This window comes from Chiloscyllium punctatum, chromosome 4, assembly GCF_047496795.1.
Source record: "Chiloscyllium punctatum isolate Juve2018m chromosome 4, sChiPun1.3, whole genome shotgun sequence".
In the NCBI taxonomy this organism is placed as follows: domain Eukaryota; kingdom Metazoa; phylum Chordata; class Chondrichthyes; order Orectolobiformes; family Hemiscylliidae; genus Chiloscyllium; species Chiloscyllium punctatum.
The window spans coordinates 50,009,198-50,030,137 of record NC_092742.1 but is presented as its reverse complement, the minus strand read 5'-3'; the positions used below and the strand labels follow the sequence as shown (position 1 = coordinate 50,030,137).

At 44.6% G+C, this 20,940-nt stretch overlaps 1 long non-coding RNA gene across 1 annotated transcript in view; it reads right to left on the bottom strand.

The window, feature by feature from the left end:
- Positions 1 to 20,536, bottom strand: part of LOC140476285 (uncharacterized) — an 89,532-nt gene extending 68,996 nt beyond the window's left edge. Inside the window, exons 1-3 of the long non-coding RNA XR_011960442.1 lie at positions 20,330 to 20,536; positions 13,327 to 13,490; positions 12,164 to 12,364 (exon numbers count right to left, since the gene is read on the bottom strand). This is a non-coding gene — a long non-coding RNA (uncharacterized lncRNA). The remainder of the gene's footprint in view (positions 1 to 12,163; positions 12,365 to 13,326; positions 13,491 to 20,329) is intronic.
- Between the last annotated feature and the right edge of the window lie 404 nt (positions 20,537 to 20,940).

Below are 20,940 nucleotides of genomic sequence, written 5' to 3'. Positions count from 1 at the left end.
CAGCGGGCCGTGGAGGGGGTCGTTAGGGCCGACTGCCTGCCCCTCTTCCGGGGTTACGTTAGAGCCCGGGTGTCCTTGGAGAAGGAGCACGCGGTGTCCACCGACACCCTGGAGTCGTTCAGGGAGAGGTGGGCGCCGCAGGGAGTGGAGTGCATCATTTCCCCCTCCAACTCTATTTTGATTTAGTCCCTACCCTCCCCTTCACTGTTTTGCTCACACAGCATTGCCCTTTGGTTTGAAGGGCAGTGCTTGTCACTGGCCACTCGGGTGTTTTCCTATCTTCCTGGTGGTGGAAAATTGAATAAAGATTCGTACACTTTGTGTCTTTTCACTGTGTCTCACACCTGCACACACACACACTATGGGAAAAAAAAAAGGAGTAGCGGCTGTCGTCAGGGAGCCGTTTACTCAGGAATCTGCACCTCCGTACGCATGGGTTCGAGTGGCTGTCGGAGGGGAGGGCCGTGGCAGCGAGGGTGACCTGGGTCGGGGACGTGCTGTGTGCCGAGGGCCTGGGCTGGACGCTGCCGCCGGACATAGCTAGCAGGGCAGCGGTAGACGTCCGGTATGTGGCCACCGCCATCGGACACCTTAAAATGGCGGTGCTCGGACCCGACGTAGTGCACCAGTTGGAGGACGATCAGCAATTTTAATTTGTTCCTTTCCAGGGGGTAAAAAGGCGGGCCCTATATAGATTGCTGCTGCACACCGTCCACCTCTTCTCCCTCATCCACCGTCCGGACACTCCTTGGCGTGCCCATTTGCCACCGGGCGGTGGAGATCCCCAGTGGAGGGCTCTCTACGTGGGAGTCCTCCCCCCCGTCCGTTTTCTGCCCCCCCCCTTTCTCTCTGGGATCTGGGGTGGAGGGTGCTGCACGCAGCAGTCCCCCGCAACCGCAGATTGCGATGGTTCACGAACTCCCAGCCCAAATGCTTGTTCTGTGGTGCTGTGGAGTCCGTGGATCACGTGTATATTGGGTGTGGGCGTTTGCACTCCCTTTTTTTTCTGAAAAACCTCCTCCTCTGCTTTTGGTTGCACTTCAGTCCCACGCTCCTGATCTTCGGGCACCCGGTACGGAGGAGGGAGGGCAGGTCTGAAAACCTCCTCGTGGGTCTGCTCCTGGGCCTGGCCAAACTGGCCATCAACAGGTCCAGGCAGCGGGCCGTGGAGGGGGTTGTTAGGGCCAACTGCCTGCCCCTCTTCCGGGGTTACGTTAGAGCCCGGGTGTCCTTGGAGAAGGAGCACGCGGTGTCCACCAACACCCTGGAGTTGTTCAGGGAGAGATGGGCACCACAGGGAATGGAGTGCATTATTTCCCCGTCCAACTCTATTTTGATTTAATCCCTGCCCTCCCCTTCACTGTTTGATCACACAGCATTGCCCTTAGGTTAAAAGAACAGGAGTGTCCCCTCTGAGAAGGGCACTGCTTGTCACTGGCCACTCAGGTGTTCCTTTTCTTCTTGGTAGTGGAATATAAATAAAGAATTACACCCTTGTTGTTTTTCACTGTGTCCCACACCTGCACACGTGACATGGGTGTGGGGGAAAATGAGCACTACTGCTGTCAGGCGGTAGTGTGGGGGGGAGGAAAGAAAATTAAAAAACAAGAACATCAGGAGTTCAGTTCACTCTGAAAGAAAGAAGAAAAAAACGAACAGGAGTGTTGACTTGCTGGGCTGTGAGGGTGGGGGCAGTTCTGTATTCTATGCACTGTTTCTTATCTAATTGGACTGTCTTGTATGTATTTGTTACTGCTACATTTATGATGTCTGAAAGTGGGATTTGAGGTTTGTCCTCATTTCCCTGAAAACCGGTTGAACGGTGAGGTTTGGGGTCTAGCTTTGCAACCCCTCTCCCTTGTAAACTGTTGTTTCTCTGGATGCAGCTGTGTGGCATGGTGGCTCAGTGGTCAGCACTGCTGCCTCACAGCACTAGGGTTCCAGCTTTGATTCTAGCCTCAGGTGACTGTCTGTGTGGAGTTTGCACATTTTCCCTGTGTCTGTGTGGGCTTTCTCCAGGTACTCCATTTTCTTCCCACAGTCCAAAGATGTGCCAGTTAGGTGAATTGACTATGCTAAATTGTCCATCGTATTAGGTGCATTAGCCAAAGGGAAATAGATCTGGGTGGGTTACTCTTTGGCGTGTCGGTGTGGACTGGTTGGGCCGAAGGGTGTGTTTCCACACTGTAGGGAATCTAATCTAATAGTTGCAGGATGGAGCTGTTAATGTTAATTGTTTGTAAACTGTACTGCTTAATAAAATTTAAAAAGCAGTGTCAGGGATGGACTGTCCTAGATGTGCCCGGAAGGTGTGTCAGGGCAGTCCGCAGGCTAGATGGTACATAGGGGCAGACCTACAGCCAGATAGCTAGTAGGCTGTCCTCAGTGCTGTCACCCTGGGTGGGTACCGGGGCGAGGTGGCCTGAAGAGCCATTAGGGAAGCTGGAAGATGGGCAGGCCATCTGATCACTGTCATTCTGGGGTGGGGGGGGTAACAGGATGGGATATCCTAGAGGTGGTTAGAAGGTGTGTCAAGCAGGCCAAGAGCCAGAAGGGACGTGGGGCAGATCGAGAGCTGGAAAGGGCGTAGGGGTGGGCTGCCTTATAGTGGCTGGAAGATGGGAGGGATTGTCAATGATATATGCACTGTTTTATTGTTTGATTTATCAGACTGTCTGTATGTGATTGTATTTACTGTCTACTTCTTAATTGATGTAAGGTGGGATTTGAGGTTTGTCCTCATTTCCCTGTGAACTGATTGTATGGTGGGGTTTGGGGTGTGGCTTTCCGGCCCCTTTCCCCTGTAAGTTGCTGTTTCTTGTATACAGCTGAATGTTTGTTTTTTTTGAGAAAGGGCAATGCTGTGTGCTCAAAAAGGTGAAGGGGAGGGTAGGGACTTCGATAGCATTTTATTTTTTTTTGACAAGCAGTGGCCCTTCACATCAAAATTTTTTTTTTTCAATTTAACCCCCACACTACCACCTAAGTGCGGTAGTGCCTATTTTTTTTCCCCAGCACCCATGGTGTGTGTGTGTGTGCAGGTGTAAAACACAGTGAAAGACACAAAGTGCATGAATCTTTATTCAATTTCCACCACCAGGAAGATATGAAAAACACCCGAGTGGCCAGTGACAAGCACTGCCCTTCAAACCACAGGGCAATGCTGTGTGAGCAAAACAGTGAAGGGGAACAGCTGAATGTTAACTGTTTGTTTGTAATTTGTACTGGTTAATAAAATAAAAGGAAAGAAATGAACTGGAGTGTCTAGTTTAAAAAAAAGAACAGGAGTGTCAGACATCCTGTTCACTCTGACACTGAGGGAGCTGGATTAGTGTCTAGGACTCTCAAATTTATGTCAGGGAGGGGACTGACTGACTCTGCGCTGACTGTCCAGATTCTGGAGTAGAGTGGTGCTGGAAAAGCACAGCAGTCCAGGCAGCATCTGAGGAGCAGGAAAATCAACGTTTTGGGCAAAAGCCCTTCATCAGGAATACAGGCAGAGTGCCTGAAGGGTGGAGAGATAAATGAGAGGAGGGTGGGGGTGGGGAGAAAGTAGCAGAGAGTACAATAGGTGAGTGGGGGTGGGGATGAAGGTGATAGGTCAGGGAGGAGGGTGGGTGAAGGTAGCAAAGAGTACAATCGGTGAATGGGTGTGGGATGAAGGTGATAGATCAGGGAGGAGGGTGGAGTGGATATGTGGAAACGAAGATAGGCTGGTAGGACACGTCATGGGGACAGTGCTGAATGGAAGGTTGGAACTGGGGTGGGGGAAGAGGAAATGACGAAACTGGCGAAGTCCACATTGATGCCCTGGGGTTGAAGTGTTCCGAGGCAGAAGATGAGGCGTTCTTCCTCCAGGCGTCTGGTGGTGAGGGAGCGGCGGTGAAGGAGGCCCAGAGCCTCCATGTCCTCGGCTGAGTGGGAGGGGGAGTTGAAATGTTGGGACACAGGGCGGTGTGGTTGATTGGTGCGGGTGTCCCAGAGGTGTTCCCTAAAGCGCTCTGCTAGGAGGTGCCCAGTCTCCCCAATGTAGAGGAGACCACATTGGGAGCAACGGATACAATAAATTATATTGGTGGATGTGCAGGTAAAACTTCTGATGGATGTGGAAGGCTCCTTTAGGGCCTTGGATGGAGGTGAGGAAGGAGGTGTGGGCGCAGGTTTTGCAATTCCTGCGGTGGCAGGGGAGGGTGCTAGGACAGGAGGGTGGGTTGTTGAGGGGCGTGGACCTGATCAAGTAGTCACGGAGGGAACGGTCTTTGCAGAAGGCGGAAAGGGGTGGGGAGGGAAATATATCCCTGGTGGTGGGGTCCATTTGGAGGTGGTGGAAATGTCGTTGGATGATTTGGTTTATGCGAAGGTTGGTAGGGTGAAAGTTGAGGACCAAAGGGGTTCTGTCCTTGTTGGAGGGGTGGGCTCTGAGGGCGGAGGTGCGGGATGTGGATGAGATGCATTGGAGGGCATCTTTAACCACGTGGGAAAGGAAATTGTGGTCTCTAAAGAAGGAGGCCATCTGGTGTGTTCTGTGGGGGAAATGGTCCTCCTGGGAGCAGATACAGTGGAGGCAGAGGAATTGGGAATACGGGATGGCATTTTTGCAGGAGGTAGTGTGGGAAGAGATGTAATCCAGGTAGCTGAGGGAGTTGGTGGGTTTGTAAAAAATGTCAGTGTCAAGTGGGTCGTCATTAATGGAGATGGAGAGGTCCAGGAAGGGGAGGGAGGTGTCAGAGATGGTCCAGGTAAGTTTAAGGTCAGGGTGGAATGTGTTGGTGAAGTTGATGAATTGCTCAACCTCCTCGCGGGAGCACGAGGTGGCGCCAATGCAGTCATCAATGTAGCGAAGGAAGAGGTGGGGAGTGGTGCCAGTATAATTACGGAAGATGGACTGTTCTACGTAGCCAATAAAGAGACAGGCATAGCTGGGGCCCATACAGGTGCCCATGGCTACCCCTTTGGCCCGGAAGAAGTGGGAGGATTCAAAGGAGAAATTGTTAAGGATGAGGACCAGTTCAGCCAAACGAATGAGTGTCGGTGGAAGGGTACTGTTGGGGATGTCAGGAGAGGAAGAAACAGAGGGCTTGGAGGCCCAAATCCAGTGTGCACTGCTCCTGTTGGTTTCTGTTTCCAGAAGAAACGTGATTCCTGAGCTGACTGAATTATATAGCCAGTATTCTTTTTTTTTAGTGAGAACTGGCTTTTAATTTGGCTGATTTCAATAGTCAATGTGTTATAGGTGTAACTCAGTTCTCATTAGGGGACTGTTGTTTCACTGGCTCGTTACAGCCTATATGTTACTCTTTTCTCCTTTATTTTGAGAAAAGGACTATGTTGATTTTGTGGCAGGGCTTAGCCCTTGCACTCTGGAGTTCTTTGTTTTTTTTAAATGTTTTTCAATATTTTTGGTGTTTGGACTGAGCCCTTGAGAGGAATAACATTTTTCCAGATGAACTGATCCAGTATTGGTCGGCCTGGCCCTTTGTGGGTGACTAGGCCTCTGTAAAGACTGAACACCCATGTGTGTGTGTGTGTGTGTGTGTGTGTGTGTGCACGCTAGGAGGTGAGCAATTGCTGCATCCTGGAGTGGACTAAACACCTGTGAGTTATTTGCACCTCTACAATGTTCCTGTGAGTGGGCCTGGTCCTTTGGGTGTATTAGGACTCTCTGGAGAGTGAATACCTACGTGCGTATTTTGGACTCTGCCTTCGAGAGTGGACCAAACCCCTGTGAGTTAACTGCAGCTTCATAATGTACTGATTCCTGTAAGTGGGCCTGGTTCTCTACGGAGGGGCCAGGCCTCTCTCAAGACTGAACACCTGTGTGTGTGAGAGTGTGCTGCAGGGTGTGCATTTGCTACCTTTGGGTGTGGACTCTGCCTTGGTGCTGGAAACTGTGTTGTGAGGATTTTGTGAATTCTTTTAATGTGGGTTTTGTAATTAACTGTTTGAGAGCAGGCTAGTCAGTGTGTGGGGTAACTGGGAGCTGGAGGGTCGATGACCTCCCTGAGGGAAAACAGGCGGGACTGGGGGTGTCTGTTAGTATGCAGGCTGGCTGTGGGCTAGGCAGACAGTGTGCCTGTAGGAAAGCTGGCCAGGGGAGGGGCAGCCAATTCGTGGGCTGACCAGGGATGGAAGCATTGATGACTGGTCTGGAGGAATGTGGGCTGGGAGGAGACTGTCAGTACATGGTGTGGGCAGGGCCAGGCAACTGATAGCATCTTCGCAGGAAAGCCGGTATAGTGCAGGGCGGCCAGTATGTGGGGAGGCTGAGCCAGGTGGCCTATGACCAGGGGGAGGACCAGTCAGTATGCAGGGAGGCTGGAGCCGGACAGCTAATGGCTGGTCTGTAGGACCACTAGCCAGGACGTATGATCAGTCAGTATACAGGGCGACCAGGTGCTAGAAGGCCAACGGTGTAACTGTAGGAAGGTAGGTCAGGGTGGTTTGGTTAGTACATGGTGTGACCAGGAGCCGGTGACCAACAACTGTGCCAGAGGAAAGCGGGCCTGGGGAGTGTCTGTCAGTACACAGGGTGGCTGGAGACCAGAAGGCCAACAACCAGCTTGTAGGAAAGTGGCCTGGGGTAGTCTGGTCAGTACGTGGGGTGACTGGGAGCTGGGTGGTCAATAACCAGCCTGGAGGAAAGCAGGCCTGGAGACCGGAAGGCTGACAACCGTCCTGCAGTAAGGCGAGCCAAGGACGGTCTGATCAGTATGTGGTGTGAACTAGTGTCAGGTGTCTTTTTTTTAACAGCTATATTGGGTCTGTGTTCTACGCACTGTTCCTTATTGGATTACACTGTCTTGCCTGTGTTTGTTACTGTTATCTTTGTGATAAATGGAAGTGGGATTTGAGGTTTGTCCTCATCTCCCTGAAAACTAGTTGAGCGGTGAGGTTTGGGGTTTGGCTTTATTGCCCTTTCCCCTGCATGTAGTGGTTTCTGTAAACTGCTGCTTTCTGTTTATTGTTAACTATATTTTGTACGGTTTAATAAAATTTAAAAAAAAACAGAAATGTCAGACATATTCACCCTGAGAGCTGGATCTGAGGAAACTGGGTCAGCGTCAAGGACTCTCGACATTGGTGATGGGATTCCAGCTTCTGTGGAGTTATTTCTGCTACCAGACATGACTGTTTTATTGAGCTATGTTTCTTGATTAAACTCAAAATATAAGCCATAACTATTAATTTAACCTGGAGCAGTATTTTGTAGAGGAATAAACCAGTGCTATTTTCTGGGTCTGCAGATTGCAAGAAGCAAAAATGGTCCTGAGTGATATACTCTTCTTGTTGGATGTGGGAGGTTAGGGAGAGTTTACAGATTACTGAGGATTATATCTGCAATAAATGCTGTTGGTTGCGAATCCTATCAGATCGAATGGATCGGTTGGAGAGGCAGTTAGAGGCAATGAGGAATTTACAAGAGCAACGGGATGTGATGGATGGCAGTAATAGGAAGGGAGAAAAGTTGCAGATACCTTTCCTGGAGTTGACCCATCTATGTGACTGTAAGAGAGGTAGGCAGGTAGTGCATGAATCTTTTGTGGCTATCCCCATTTCAAACAAGTATGATGTTTTGAAAAATGTAGGGGGTGATGGATACTCAGGAGTACATAGCATGAACAGCCACGTTTCTGGTATTGAGACTGACTCTAATATAATGAGAGGTACGTCAGGTTCCATTCGATCGATTGTGCTAGGGGACTCTCAATTCCGAGGTACACACAGACGTTTCTGTGACCAGCAGCGAAAAATCAGAATGGTGTGTTGCTTCCCTGGCGCCAGGATCAAGGATGCCTCAGAGAGGGTGCAGAACATTTTCAAGGGGGAGAGGGACCAGCAGGGGGTCATGTACACATTGAAACCAATGACACAGGAAGGAGAAAGGTTGAGATTCTAAATGGAGATTACAGAGAGTTAGGCAGGGATTTAAAAAGGAGGTCCTCGAGAATACTAATATCTGGATTACTCCCAGTGCTACAAGCTAGTAAGGGCAGGAACAGGAGGATAGATCAGATGAATGCATGGCTGAGGAGCTGGTGTACGGAAGAAGGATTCACATTTTTGGATTATTGAAAGCTGTTTTGAGGTAGAAGTTACCTGTACAAGAAGGAAGGATTGCACTTAAATTGGATGGGGACTAATATACTGGCAGGAGGAGTTGCTAGAGCTGCTCGGGAGGATTTAAACTAGTAAGGTGGGGGGGTGGGACCCAGGGAGATAGTGAGGAAAGAGATCAATCTGAGACTGGTACAGCTGAGAACAAAGGTGAGTCAAACAGTCAGGGTAGACAGGGACAAAGCAGAGAACAAGGTAGGATTGATAAATTAGACTGCATTTATTTCAATGCAAGAGGCCTAACAGGGAAGGCAGATGAACTCAGAGCATGGTTAGGAACATGGGACTGGGATATCATAGCAATTACAGAAACATGGCTCAGGGATGGACAGGACTGGCAGCTTAATGTTCCAGGATACAAATACTATAGGAAGAACAGAAAGGGATTCTGGATTAGTGGTGCTGGAAGAGCACAGCAGTTCAGGCAGCATCCAAGTAGCTTCGAAATCGACGTTTCGGGAAAAAGTCCTTCGTCAGGACAGAAAGGGAGGCAAGAGAGGAGGGAGAGTAGAGTTTTTGATAAGGGATAGCATTACAGCTGTAGTTAGGAAGGATATTCCCGGAAATACATCCAGGGAAGTTATTTGGGTGGAACTGAGAAATAAGAAAGCAATGATCACCTTTATTGGGATTGTATTATAGACCCCCCCCAATAGTCAGAGGGAAATTGACAAACAAATTTGTAAGGAGATCTCAGCTATCTCTAAGAATAATAGGGTGGTTATGGTAGGGGATTTTAACTTTCCAAACATAGACTGGGATTGCCTTAGCATTAAGGGTTTAGATGGAGAGGAATTTGTTAAGTGTGTACAAGAAAAAAATTCTGATTCAGTATGTGGATGTACCTACGAGGGAAGGTGCAAATCTGGACCTACTCTTGGAAAATAAGGCAGGGCAGGTGACTGAGGTGTCATGGGGGAGAACTTTGGGGCCAGCGACCATAATTCTATTAGTTTTCAAATAGTGATGGAAAAGGATAGACCAGATCTAAAAGTTAAAGTTCTAAATTGGAGGAAGGTCAATTTTGATAGCATTAGGCAAGAACTTTCAAAAGCCGATTAGGGGCAGATGTTCACAGGAAAAGGGACATTCTGGAAAATAAGAAGCCCTCAGAAATGAGATAACGAGAGTCCAGAGAAAGTATATTCCTGTCAGGGTGAAAGAAAAGGCTGGTAGGTATGGGGAATGCTGGGTGACTAAAGAAATTTGAGGTTTTGGTTAAGAAAAAGCATATGGTCAGATATAGACAGGATAGATTGAGTGAATCCTTAGAGTATAGAGACAGTAGGAGTATACTTAAGAGGGAAATCAGGAGGACAAAAAGAGGACATGAGATAGCTTTGGCAAATAGAGTTAAGGAGAATCCAAAGGGTTTTTATAAATACGTTAAGGACAAAAGAGTAACTAGGGAGAGAATAAGGCCCCTCAAAGATCAGCAAGGTGGCCTTTGTGTGGAGCTGCAGGAGATGGGGGGGATACTAAATGAGTATTTTTCATCAGTATTTACTGTGGAAAAGGCTATGGAAGATATAGACTGTAGGGAAATAAATGGTGACACCTTGCAAAATGTCCAGATTACAGAGGACAAAGTGCTGGATGTCTTGAAATGGTTAAAGGTGGATAAATCCCCAGGACCTGATCAGGTGTACCCTAGAACTCTGTGGGAAGCTGGAGAAGTGATTGCTGGGCCTCTTACTGAGATATTTGTATCATTGATAGTCACAGGTGGGGTGCCGGAAGACTGGAGGTTGGCATAAGTGGTGCCGCTGTTTAAGAAGGGCGGTAAAGACAAGCCAGGGAACTATAGACCGGTGAGCCTGACCTCAGTGGTGGGCAAGTTGTTGGAGGGAATCCTGAGGGACAGGATGTACATGTATTTGGAAAGGCAAGGACTGAATAGGGATAGTCAACATGGTTTTTTGCATGGGAAATCATGTCTCACAAACTTGAGTTTTTTGAAGATGTAACACAGAGGATTGGTGAAAGCAGAGCAGTACATGTGATCAGTAAGGCATTCGACAAAGTTCCCCATGGGAGACTGGTTAGCAAGGTTAGATCTCACGGTGAACAGGGAGAACTCACCATTTGGATACAGAACCTGCTCAAAGCTAGAAGACAAGGTGGTGAAGGGTTGTTTTTTCAGGCTGCAGGCCTGTGACCAGTGGAGTGCCACAAGAATCGATGCTGGGTCCACTGCTTTTTGTCATTTATATGAATGATTTGGATGTGAGCATAAGAGGTATAGTTAGTAAGTTTGATGATGACACCAAAATTGGTGGTGTAGTGGACTGCGAAGACGGTTACCTCGAATTACAAACAGGATCTGGACCAGATGGGCCAATGGGCTGAGAAGTGGCAGATGGAGTTTAATTTAGATAAATGTGAGGTGCTGCATTTTGGGAAAGCAAATCTTAGCAGGACTTATACACTTAGTGGTAAGGTCCTAGGCAGTGTTGCTCAACAAAGAGATCTTGGAGTGTAGGATCATAGCTCCTTGAAAGTGGAGTCGCAGGTAGATAGGATAGTGAAGAAGGCGTTTGGTATGCTTTCCTTTATTGGTCAGAGTATTGAGTACAGGAGTTCAGAGCTCATGCTGAGGCTTTACAGGACATTGATAGCCCACTGTTGGAATATTGCATGCAATTCTGGTCTCCTTCCTGTCGGAAGGATGTTTTGCAACTTGAAAGGGTTTAGAAAAGATTTACAAGGATGTTGCCAGGGCTTGAGGATTTGGGCTATAGGGAGAGGCTGAACAGGCTGGGGCTGTTTTCCCTGAAGCGTTGGAGTCTGAGGGGTGACCTTATAGAGGTTTACAAAATCATGAGGGGCATGGATAGGATAAATAGACAAAGTCTCTTCCCTGAGGTGGGGGAGTCCAGAACTAGAGGGGAAAAGTATACAAGAGACCTTCGAGGTAATCTTTTCATGCAGAGGCTGGTATGTGTATGGAATGAGCTGCCAGAGGATGTGGTGGAGGCTAGTACATAGCAACATTTAAAAGGCTTCTGGATGGGTATATGAATAAGAAGAGTTTGGAGGGATATGGGCCAGGTGCTCGCAGGCGGGACTAGATTGGATTAGGACATCTGGTCGACATGGACAGGTTGGACTGAAGGGTCTGTTTCTGTGCTGTACATCTCTATGACTATGACTCTTTGACTAACTTTTGAGGCAGGAAAAGTTAGAGGGAATGTAGGCAAAGGGTCCAAACAGGTCCAACATGTCATCTGAGGGAAAGTCTCCGGTGACTGTCATTGATTATATTACCTAGTCATGGTGACGAAACACCTGAAAACAAACCTTCCAGCTCATTGAGCTAACTTACATACTAGTCAGCAATCTGAGCTACAAATCTTCTCAGGCAGATCTATTTTTAAATTAATTGCAGATTACCAAATAACATCAAATTTGGACATTTGCCAAGAAAACTTGTAATTTCAAACCTGTGTTCCCTCCATGTTTTATTATATTTTCTAAAGAGCCTGATCAGAGATGTTATTGCTTGCCTCTGAAGGACTTGAACCTCTGCCTCCAAGCTCAAAGACAACAACACTACCATTGTGCTGCCAAAGCCTCTCCCTACATGCCTTACTTGCAAATGATGGCAATGAACACACTATTAAATCCTTACAGGTTTAGCCAGCTGGGTGTTGGTAGATTATATGAATCAATAACAGGTTTGACAACATCAAAGCACTGCATTGTGATGATTTGGTCTTTGCTTGCATTGTTGCAGTTCTGGTGACAGCATTTCATTTTCCCTTTGCTGGCATAATATTACTTTAATGGGATGAAGACTTTAGGTCTAACATCATTGTGTAGAGAATGAGCTTCCTAATGCCTCAAAACTATCCTTTTAAAGCCAACTTTTAGCCTTCTTTCTGATGCAAAATGGTGGCAGAGTAGGACACTGCAGCTGGAACTCCTCTGCTTCAGCAGTTCCTTTTCTTTCTGCAGATGTTTTTCCTCCCCTCACCTGACTCCCACACCGCACCCCCCCCCCCCCCCCCCCCCCCCCCCCCCACAACTGTTAACATCTTAACCTTACCTGGAGGGAATGGAGAATGGAGGCAAGTCAGAGTTCAGCTTGGCGTGAGACATGAGTTGGACACCATGCTGTGTAGGAGGTGAGACGCAAGCTGGAGCCTGCTGTGGGAGGCAGTCTGAGTCCACGCCAGTCTGGGAAGCGAGACATGAAGGCGAGTCCTGGGCCAGAGGCCAGTGTGTGGAGGCAGCGAGACCTTGAGTTCTGAAACCCAGTGGGTATAGACTCAGTGAAAAGGACTACGATTTGAATACTTTTTAAAAGATACTTACTATTCTTATTCTAGACTTTGAGTAATTCAAGTACTTTTTCAATCTTTATATTGCTATGCTAGACTTTTGTTTTACTCTTTCAATTCTGTAACAAACACTTAAAGTATCTGTACCTAAGATGGTGCCAAAGTGGTGACATTACAAACCTTTCACTGCACTCATTCGAGTACATGTGACAATAAAGACTACTCTAAAGGCTATCGTATTCTTTGTAATCTCTTCTTAACAATGCTGTATAGTTTCTAAAATGGACACTATCAGCAACTGAGAAATGTTTTAAGAAGTTTCTTTAAGTGTCAGAATGTGAAAAAAGGTAAGAAAACAAAATTAAAGTTGAAATTCAAATTGAGAGAAAATAGGAGTGAATACAGAATCGGTGGAAAACAGGATGACAAGGTAAACATAGTTCTTTAAATGCAAAGTGAATTCTAAATCATTTGAAGTCAGTTCTGTTTGCTAGTTTTTGCTAATGTAATAGTTATCATAATAGTAGACATATTTTGAAATATCTTCATATAGTCATGTCTCTGTTCCCTCATGATTCCCTACCTTAGATCCTTGTGCTGCTGTCCCTTATTCTAATTTATCATTGGTCACCTGTTCATGTTCCTGTCCTTTCAAATTTTCTCTAAACCTCTCTGCCTTTGGTTTGTAAACTCTGGTTAGATGTCTTCATGGAGGTTTCATCACATGACCTTCTGCTGCCTGTCACCCTAACACCATTGGTTACCTGGCAAACATTCTCATGGTCCACTGCCATCCTATATCAATGATAAGCTATAAGTCTCTTCACTATCCATTAGATGATCATTGATGCTCAGTAACACAATGTTTTTGCCATCTTTTATGACTAGCAATGTGTAAAGAAAATGAGAGTCAGACTTTCTTAATAACCTTCTCATTTTTCTCTTGTGCTGTTGACAGCAATATGCAAGGAATTGCTCCTTTGGTTCTGAAAACTTCAGCATCATCCATTTGCTGTGTACTTAGACGCTCAATTCCTCAGCTGTCTAGGGGAAAAAAAAGGTGCCGACAAAACTCAGTAGGTCGAGCAGCATCTGTGGAGAGAGAGAAATAGAGTTAACGTTTCAAGTCTAATGTAATCTTTTTCAGGATTGACTTAGCTGTTTCTTTACTTCTCTGTCCTCACCTACTTTTTTTTACTTCACGTGTTCTGTCTCTTTTAACACTGAATGCATTAATTGCTCTTTCTGTGCAGAAATACAAATTATTTCATAAGAGACCTCACCTTTTTATTTTTGGACTACAGACTAAAAAAAGGACATTGCTTTTAAAAGGGGATAGTGTACAAAGAGTACAAATTTCCCTTGGAAATTTCAAGGGAAAAAAACAAGTGAAGTCAATTGATATTTATGAGGAAACATTACTTTCTGGGGGACACTGAGTATGAATGAACTGTACTATTGGGGTGAGAAGGGCTCAACATAGTAATAACCATTTTGATTGATCAGCTGCAACTTAACACAAACTCTGAGGTAATTGTAAACTGAGAAGCGAAGGACATTGGCTGCATTGATATGTCTTGCTGCCAAGCTACTGTCTTCAATTCTCTGTCAGTAAAGGTGGCAAACTGCATTCAGTGACATAAAAAGAAAAAATTCTAAAATGCAAAGGAAAAAATATTCTGGGTCCAATCAGTTAACTAGTGAACTGAAGACTGATCATTAATGTGCAGATAAAAAAACTGACATTATCAAAGAACTGAAACCAACCCATCCAGTTTTTGGTGATTTGGATTTGCCAGACAAAACTGTTTCCCTTTTTATCTCTATTCACAATATTTCTGCGTTGTCTGTTTCTCTTTGTAAGGATTTTTAAAAGATGTAACTTTAAGCTGTATGGGCATAAATTAGTCATTCATTTTTCATTTTTCCTATCATTGGTTAAGAAGATCAATTTGGTTATAATAAATTTCATTACTTGTTAATGACACAAAGCTGATGTGTATTTCTTTTAACCTGAATCTGACAGTCATATAAATTTGGTAATTTAATTTTTTTACATGTGTGGTAATTCTCGGAATAATGGGGCTTGATATCAGCAGACTGTCCCAAGTCAGTGGTGACAATATATTAATGAGCATTATTTTCATCTTCAGAAATGGAAGTGAAAGTGCTCAGAACCAGTTGCTACTAAGAAAGCCAGCCTCTCAAATCAAATAACATTCCAATTTTGTCAGTGGCTTGATTTTATAATTTAGTAACACTGACATACAACAGGCTGCTCTTTCTGCTCTCTCACTTGGTGCTGTCTAATGCCATTCATTCAGTAATTGAATGCACCTCTAATGAACCCTGCAAAGGACTTTCAAACCAGAAAATAAACATATGCTCACAATTTACTCAACAATCTCCGGAATAAATGGCAAACTAGCACATGGTCAATGTAAATCTTATTGACTTAACTCCCATGACTAAGTCTAAAATACATTCGATTGTGTAGCAGCGAGTTTGTTAAGCAAAATTACTGACATTATTATCTATTCTTGGAGGTTTACGTCAGCTGCTTTGAATGTCCCCTTGGCTACAGGCATCGGTGCTGTGTCCTAGCTGCCCAGAAGACTTTAACTTGTTCAGGTGCCCACATTGGCAGTGCCTGCTACTGCCACTCGCGTACTGTTTCGGTGGTTGTGGAGTACACTACCTGATGAAGGTGCAGCACTCCAAAAGCTAGTGGTTCCAATGAAACCTGTTGGCCTATAATTTGGTGTTGTGTGATTTTTAACCATTTAACATGGGATCACTTTCCCAGCCTCATGAAATGTAAACCCAGTGCCCTGCTTTCCTCCAGCCAAGCCTCCTGTACCTCACAAGGCCAGGTCAAGAGAGGCATTTTATTCCTTAAACCCATGAGCGGAACACACAGTAATGATGGCTAATCGGCCCTGCTCTGTTTTACACGCCCAGGCCTCATTTCCCCTCAAAGCAGCAGCCAACTCTCTTCCAGGAGCCCAGGTTTTTGTTTTGTTTCCATTTTAAGATTGCCAATTCTGGGCACAATCCCAAAGATTTGGATATATGACCTCTGACCTCCAAGCGCACACCCTGTGAAACAGGGTGTTCCCTCCCAGTTGGAGAACACTTCAGTGGTCCGGGGCATTCGGTCTCGGACCTTCAGGTAACCATCCTCCAAGGCGGACTTCGGGACAGGCAGCAGCGAGAAGTGGTTGAGCAGAGGCTGATAGCTAAATTCATTACCCATAGGGAGGGCCTCAACCGGGACCTTGGGTTCATGTCACGTTACAGGTGACCACCATCGCACGACACACACACAGATATTCCTAAACACACACACACACACATACAGAGACCCTCCTATACACGCACACACAGACACTCACACACTCCTACAGACACACTTCCACACTCTCACATGCACCCTCTCACAGACTTAGACCCCTTTACACTCTCACACACACATATACACTCTCTCTCACAGACACTCACAACCTTCCCATCCCAGACACACACACATACACACTCACACATGCACCCTTTCATAGACTTTGACCCCTTTACACTCACAACCACAGGCACACTCTCACTCACAAACACAAGTGGACACGCACACATACACATGTACATTTGTGGGGTGAATTTGCACTTGCAGAGTTACATTGTACTTTGTTCAAAAACTGCATGAACCCATGTAAGACTCTGTTAACTCTTTTTTTCGATTAAAATCAGTCTAAGTATTTTGGCACAGGCAATGGGGACTAACACCTTCAACACATTATCTGGGCTGACAGCAATTGTTAAAGTTAACCTGAGAATGTAACTTTTAAAAGAAGTTTTGTTATTTACATATGAAAGAAATGAAACTAACATGGTCATTCTAACAGATGAGAGACTTAACAAACAATTGAGATATTTTTCAATGTATAATTTCAGTTACATAACACTGTAAACTTTTGCTATAAATTCTGTGCTTTATAATTGTGCACTCCACAACCACCTGATGAAAGAGCAGTGCTCCGAAAGCTGGTGCTTCTAATTAAACCTGTTGGACTATAACCTGATGTTGTGTGATTTTTAATCCTGTGAAACAACTCATTCTCCAAATCTCTGTGAGTTCTCTAACAAAGTAGCCATGATCTAAATAGTTGCCATTTAAAAATGTTGGTTTTCGACAGCATGTGCAGAGATTCTGTTTTCAAATAAAACATTTTTTGGATGATCCAGCCTCCCATGTTTCGTGAAATTTCTTCCACAGGATCAGAAATTATGTAAGGGATTTTCCAAATTTTCATTCTAAATGCAACCTGGACCAGATGGGGACTGGGATGTCTCCCAGTTTAACGTAATGTTCCTAGTTTTTTTCTAATAATCTTAGATCTCAGCCTCTCGGACCCCTCTCCGATTACAGTCTGAAAACATTAGTTTCTTTTTTTCATTCTGTGCCCAGATCTGAGGTTTCCAAGTGATCAAACCTGTTCATTTCCAGCTACGGGTGAGGTTCTCTGCTGTAGTCTGACCAAAGCACACCCCAGCCCCAGCCCCCTCCAATTTATCTCAGCCCCCCCCCCCCGGCCCACAAGTCACATTCCGGATGAAGGGCTTATGCCCGAACCGTTGATTCTCCTGCTGCTCGGATGCTCCTGACCTGCTGTGCTTTTCCAGTACCACACTCTGAACTCAGAGCGCGATATAGCTTGAACACACCTCCCTCGGCTTGTTACATTCTTGCTGATGTCTGCTCTGCAATGTTTGGACATCTTCTGTCTTTAATTGACCAAAACCTGTCCAGGACCCTTTCAGAAAACATACGTCCCGCTGCCTTCAATGGAGTTAGATATTTAACTGCGGTACAGTTAATTATGTTGGAAATCTAATTAAAGTTTAATATATCTTCTCAGGCACACTTGCCGCCCCGCCCCCCCCCCCAAAAAAAGTCGATCCGTTCAATGAAATGATTTAACGGCATTTTCTTCTGATTTTAAGTTTTCGATGAGTAGGATTGAGTCTCCCTGAAGGCTCTGCAAGTTGTAGATGGTTGTAATTAATCTATTCAGGGATCAAGGCTCACCTCTGGACCAGGTCGGACTTGAACTCGGGCCTCCTGGGTTGGGGCAGGGACGCTACCACTGCATTACAGTAGCCCTTATTTGGAGCGTGTATATTCATTACTTTATTGCTATATAATTACATTTGACTCCCTTTTTTTTGTTCATGTTAAATCTGAATTTTCGTTCTCGTTTCTTCCAATCTATTTCAAAATCTCAAAGTCTAAATTATGACCATTGTTACAGTTCATTATGACCAGATGTGGTAGTCAGAAACAAACCCATATTATTTGAAACTAACAAAGCTGTCACTTTGCAACAGACACGCATTGTGCAACTTCGTGATGTTGCTCACTAGAATTAAACAACATTCAGTGAAACATGTTTTTATCCAGTAATAATCTATTTGTCAGACTTTTAGTTCATTAATTCCCTACGAAGTCAATGGATTCGTTACCACTGCCCTGCAGCTTAATACTACCCTGATAAAGGGTACAGGGGGATTTTAAAACTGTGTTTTTGTTGTATATAATTATCTGAAATATTCCATCTTTCTACTGACTAATACTTTACCATAGTACCATTGTACCATTGTAACTATACACTGAAAGCGCGCTTCCTTATCCAGATTTTTTTAGTTTGACTGGATATGTTTTACACTTTGACACTGCTTTTACTTAGAAAAATAAAACCTTTCACTACATTTCAATGAAGGGCAAGCGCAAAACTCTGGCGGGATCCATGCAACCGCAAAGCTGATCAAAAGTGTTTTTTTAATGTGCTTTCATTTCACTGTGTATGCTTCAGGCCAATTCAAATCCAACAACCTGCTCTAAAAACTCTGCTTCCAGCCTGACAGCTGTGGCAATAGCAGCTGACACAATGCCCAACATGCTAAATCGATCAACAACATTCCAAATAAAACAACATACATTCTAAAAGGTAAGAAATTCTCTATTTCTCCCCAATGTTAATGGATCCTGTAATAAGTTTTAGGAACTCGATCCATATCTTCACAATAACATAATCAGTTCTTCTGTGAGCCACGTCTTTTGTTTTAAATAGTACGATACTTTTGTTTGCGATACATATTGCTTACAGACACTAACGAAGATAACTCAAAAGCGTAAATCTACACACCTTTTGGTTATATCAATACATCTGTGTGTACATTTCGACTCATAGATCTGAGACCTGACATTCTACAGCTATAATCAGAGTAGAACAGAACTGTCTGAATTTACAATTAAGCGTTAATAATCTCACAAATACGTTCAAACGAACGGAAATTATTGCATTCCCATTGCACATTTGAGTTATGACACTTATTATGGTACAAACAAAGTTTATGAAGCTTTTGACAACGACAGTTACTAAAATGCCCAATTTAATGTTAATTGTTCACGGTCAAGGAAATTGGAAAGCCTAATAGCCAAAACAAATATTTTAGTCATTAATTAAAATCATTTAAAACTTAATAAGTTTACTTTCCTGTTACCGCTTGTCTATTTCACTTCATAATTTTTAGCCAGAACAGCTTCAAAAATCGTGGTGCAACTGGGGGGGGGGGGGGGGGGGGTTATTGATATATGACCGTCATGCAAGGAACACTGCACCGTTTCATGTCCTTCTTCTAGGAGGGTCCAACCAGGCAGACAGGTTTCGCAAAGTCACAGCTTCTTTCGAAAAGGTATTTTAAAGCTGAAATTTGGCTATCAGCAAATCTCCGAGTTCTGCAAAACATTTTCACTTAACGGACAATGCCACTAATCGGAACAATTGCCCTTGAACAGATTCGATTTCTGCTCACCCTACACTGACCTAATCGTGCTGCAGTTCACTCCCGGCTGAAATTTCCACAGTTTCATTTCGTTCATTTATAAGCCTGCAGTCTTGTATCTGATTGTAAATTTCATTCAACAGTCCTTCCTTTTATTTTCCTACATAAACAGCTATTTGGTTTGCTTCACTCGACCATAATCATTGAGTTTCCTATTCATCAATCTATTCCCTCCTGGTTTGTGAAATTTTCAAATTCTAATTTGTGTTTTTGTGGTCTGTAATGTTTGGAGGCGATTTACCTTCTACAAATTAACACAACTCCCTCATCGTACCTGTTCTTTTAAACAAGAAATAATCGGTGCACAATTATGCTTCCACGATGCTTTTGGTTTAAAAGAAATATTGTCATGGCTGCCCCATCACATATTAATGTACCGGGCTGCATTAGGCTAAGCTGCACTCACTTATTCTCACAGACAAATGTATGATACATATTTGTCAGATACATTTAGTTATCGGATCGCGGCGAGGTTAAACGAGACGTCTATCAAGTGTCACGTTAAGTTGGACATGTGATGTGTTCTTTTGAAAACTTCCTGAATTTTAAAGTTATACTGCGATCAACAGTAGAATGTAAAAAGAGACCCATTATATATGATGGGATAAACTCGCAACTCCTGATCAGAATAGACTGGAAATGCTACTTTCAAAAGCAATGCATCGTGCTAAACCAAACCCTTAATCATCAAGGAGAGTTCAAATACAAAACGGTTTGCACTGAAGACAATAAATTATCCTAATCAATACAAATCCTGAGTGTAAATTATTTCCTTTACTTATCAATCAGTGCATGATGAGCAGCTTTAGTGCACTATCCTATTTGATAGGTAGTTTGACTGATCTCTGCAATGACTTGGCCGCCTTAATCCGCAGTTTTGATCAAATTGGGCATAATGGATTCCTGAGCTGACCTGGATCATTTGCCTACTGTCTAGGTACCCGTATTCAGTGATGCAGGCATCCTGGACCGTGTGTCAGCATCTTCAGTTCTGACTGGCAGTGAGATGCTGCGCTTCGACGCGACCAGCTAACCTCTCGCCGGGGAAGATTGTTTGCCTAGCTCCAGGCTCGTTTGCCGGACTGAGGACCATTTGTTCGGGGCTACTCGAAGACCTCCAAGATGTGCGACTGTTTTCATCTACCCTTCCCAAACTGGCGAGGGGATCCAGCCAGTGGTGGGCTTCTTATTTACACTTTGTAGCCTGGTGCTGATGCTTTGATTTGCTTTTGCTGTGCTCTGGATTCGCTGCCCCCTGTTCCCTGCAGCTTTAGGGCGCGGTCAATGTGTGCATGAGCCAGACCGTGCAGCAAAAGGATCAAATGGAAATAAACATTGCAATCTACCCCTATTCGCTGCTTGTGTTATGGCTGATGCATTGCAGAATTATTTTGTATAAATATCAGTGTTATGCAGGTGTTTTACAATAACCGAATAATATGTTTGATATCTGCATGCTTGCTTATGTTCACATGTAATCTGTTAGTATCGAAAATACTGTTCTAGTGACTTGTTTGGGTGTGAGCATCTCTTAAACCCACAGCCCAAGTTTTTTTTTTGCTCAGCAGGCGCTGGAGTTAGGTGTACAATAGAAACTGTAACATATTTCAAATAACCCTGGGCCAAGCCCTGAGTAGAATGTACT